Source organism: Orycteropus afer, unplaced genomic scaffold (genome assembly GCF_000298275.1).
Source record: "Orycteropus afer afer isolate SDZICR_OR568_19922 unplaced genomic scaffold, OryAfe1.0 scaffold00445, whole genome shotgun sequence".
Classification (NCBI taxonomy): domain Eukaryota; kingdom Metazoa; phylum Chordata; class Mammalia; order Tubulidentata; family Orycteropodidae; genus Orycteropus; species Orycteropus afer.
The window spans coordinates 1,598,640-1,602,381 of record NW_006922032.1 but is presented as its reverse complement, the minus strand read 5'-3'; the positions used below and the strand labels follow the sequence as shown (position 1 = coordinate 1,602,381).

General features: G+C 40.9%; 1 protein-coding gene across 1 annotated transcript in view; it reads left to right on the top strand.

Moving 5' to 3' along the window:
- Positions 1–3,742, top strand: part of CCSER1 (coiled-coil serine rich protein 1) — a 958,389-nt gene that overhangs the window by 2,274 nt on the left and 952,373 nt on the right. The window lies entirely within an intron of this gene.

The following is a 3,742-nucleotide window of genomic DNA, read 5'->3' as shown; positions in this document are numbered from 1 at the left end:
CCTTCCTTCCGAGGAGTGGCTGGTGGGTTTGAACTGCCAGCCTTCTGGTTAGCAGTCAAGTGCCTTAGGCATTATGCTACCAGAGCTCCCTCCATAAGGATTAGAGCCTAGGAATCCCTATGGGAGCAGTTCTACTCTGTCCTATAAGCTCACTATGAGTCAAAATTAATTTAAAGGCAGCAGTTTTGTTTTTTAACTGGGCTATGTTAGACATTTTTTTGTTTTTGCTTACTTCTTTATATTACTGTCATTACCACTGCTGCTACTGTTGCTGCTACTACACTACTCACCAACAACAAACTCACTGCTATCGAGTTGAGTCCTACTTATAGTGACCCCCTCCTTGGGTTTCTGAGGAGGTATCACTATGGAAGTAGATTGCCCAACCTTCCTTCTGAGGAGTGGCTGGTGGGCTTAAACCACCACTATATTGAGTGGTTATTATATTCCAAGTATTGTTCTATTCACTGTGCATAATGTCTTAGTCAGAACTCTCTAGAGAAATAGAGACAGTGAGTTGTACAACTAGATACAGATTTATAGAGGGATTGATTTACTTTGAGGAACTGCCTCTTGCAGTTGTGACAAGTCCAAGATCATTAGGTTAGGAAACGGACTGGAGACTCCTGCAGACTTGCATTTTAAAATCTGCATGTGCGACACAGTGAATTACCTGGTATGGCTTTTCTAGCCATAGTCTTTGTAACTTCCACCAGATTACTGGGGTGTGACCATGCTAATAAGGTGTGTAGAACTCTCATGTTGGAATTGGTTAGTTTAGTCTCTCTGCCAGGCTTAAAATGAGCCCTCCTAGAGGGGGGATCTCATTGCCATCAAGAGAGAAGAGCTGGCGGTGAAGTGGAGTGTGTCTTTGGATGTGAGTGAGATCCCTGTGCTGGACCTCCTTGGCAGAGAGGTGCCCTGGCAGAGACATGCCCTTGCAGAGAGATGGCAGCCGTGGAACCAAGAGGCATGAGACAGAGCAGCGGGTTTTTTCCAGCCCATGGAGTGAGAAAGCTGAGTGCCCTTGGGCAGGAGGCTGGCTGATGGATTAGGGTGCACCTAGATATACCTATCAGGATAGCTAAAAGAGCTTTTTGACACTTGTCCAAGCAGGACAGAGGCCAGGCTGAGAGGCCAAGGGCCAGAGAGGCATGAGGGCACAGCAGAGGGCAGACTGTCCTGATCAAAGAATTGTATCCTGAGAGTGTTCTTGAACCTGAATTGTAGCCTGTTACTTCCCTATAATTGTGAATATTATCTGTGAGTTCTGTGTGGCCATTGTAGTGAATTATCAGATCCAGCAGAGAAGTAGTGAGTACTGTGGGAGGGATGGTTGGTATCAGAATTGGTAAAAGGCTGGAGGGTGGTGGCATGTCTGGCCTCACAGGAATAAGCCTTGGGCTGCTGATTGTGATTCTGTCATCCTCTTGTGAAGTTAGAGGAGGTCAGAAGATGTCCCCTCCAGGCCCTTTGTGCAATATGTCAGGCAAGGGAAAAAGTAAAGAGAGAGAGAATTCTGGCAAAATGTCTATGTCTGGTCTAAAAGCAGAACACAGATAGGAAACTCGCTTTTTACTCTGAACTTTCAACTGATTCATTGAGGCCCACTCAAATTATGGAAGGTAATCTGCTTTACCTTAAGGCTACCTGTTTTTTTTTTTAATCACATGCAACTATAGCACCCATACTAGTGTTTTAACAACCAGATGCTGCAGCCTAGCTAATTTGACACAAAATTACATCATTCACATATAAATTTATTTAGTCCTCAAGTGATTGATTGAAATTGCTACTTTTACTATAACTTATTTTACAGGCAAGATAATTGGAACAAAGAGAAGTAAAGTAATTTGTCCAAATTCACAGTTAGTAAATGATTGAGTGAGATCAAAACCCAAAGCACACCATTCGTCTTGGCATCAGTTTTGACTTAGAAAGATCCCATTTGTTGCAGAGTAGAACTGCACTCTACATGCTTTCCTGGCAGTGGCCTTGCAGAAGCAGGTCCCAGGCCTTTCCTCCAAAGCACGTGTACTGGTTCGAACAGTCAGTCTTTTAGTTAGTGGGTGGGTGTGTAAGCATTGGCACCACCAGGGACTCCTGTGGTGGTGGTGGCTGTATACTTTCCAGTTGATTTCAGCTCATAGTCACCCTATAGGACAAAGTAGGACTGCCCTATAGGATTTTCAAGGCTCTATCGCTATGAGTTCAAATTGACTCAATGGCAGTGAGCTTGGTTTTTTTTTGATAATCTTTTGTTGTTGTTGTTGTTTGCTGTCGAGTCCGACCCAACTCATAGTAACCCCTCCTTGGGTTTCCGAGGAAGTATCACTACTGAAATAGATTGCCCAACCTTCCTTCCGAGGAGTGGCTGGTGGGTTTGAACCACCAGCCTTCTGGTTAGCAGTCAAGTGCCTCAGGTGGTAATCTTTAGAGGAATAGATCGCCAGGTGTTTTCTCCCCGAAGCCACTGATGGAATCAAACTGCCTACCTACTGGTTTGCAGCCAAGTGTTTAACCATTACTGAGTGCTCATATATTCTACATTTTATAAATGTGAAAACGGTAGCCCAGAGATCATACAGCTGGTAAGTATCACAGACAGAACTGCAGCTATCTGAACCCAAAGTTAGATTCTTAATTACTATTTTGTACTATAGGCCATGACCCTACTTTTCCTAACACATTAAGAATAATACAAAAATGTTATGTGCCATCGAGTCGGACCTGACTCATAGTGACCCCTCCTTGGGCTTCTGAGGCAGTATCACTACGGAAGTAGATTGCCCCATCTTCCTTCCCAGGAGTGGCTGGTGGGTTTGAACCACCAGGCTTCTAGTTAGCAGTCAAGTGCCTTAGGCACTATGCTACCAGAGCTCCCAATATAAAAACAGTAGATGAAATTAATAATAGGATAAATGATGTATTTACACTGTCAAGAATGGTAGGATTATATGATTTATCTAACTAGTCACATCATACACATAGCACTTTTAAAGTTATAAATGCATGAAGTAATTTACTGCTTCTTTTAAGCAGTCTCACTATTTTTCACGTTTGATATAAGATGATTTTTTATGCAACTGCCTCTTTTTTCTCACTTTTTAAACTTAGTAGCCTTGTTTGTATTCGTGGCTTGAGTCAAACTTGTTCAACTTCCTTAAGAAAAACATACCATGTTTTCCACAAAAAAGACACCCATGTAAGCACGCATAATGCACAAATAAAGCTAATGTGCGAGGAGGTTGCATGGTTTGTAAAAATAGTATCACTTGCTTGTTATTTGCATAAAAACACAACACTTACAAGAATGATGATGATGATGATGGTGATGATGACGATGATGATGATTTTTACCTTTTCTGTATACTTTATATATGGCAGGAACAGTGATAAGTAATTTACATGCACTGTTTTATTTAATCATGATAAAAATGTTATGGGATAGTTATTAATAACTGAAGTTTAGGATTAAGCTAAATAATTTCATGAGGTCACATTATTAGCAAATAGTGGTTCTCTGATTTGAATCTAGGCTATTTTGGAAAAAAAATAGCACAAAAATATAGAAACATAACTATTCTGAAATATATAATTCTTGTTTTAACACTGATGGCTTTCCTCAATTTCTAATTGAATGCTGTATATATTTATTTTTGTGGAAATTATGAGAATGATCACAGTTATCTTGCTAATAATCTGTTAACTGGGATGCTAATTGTAAGCTATTTAACATATT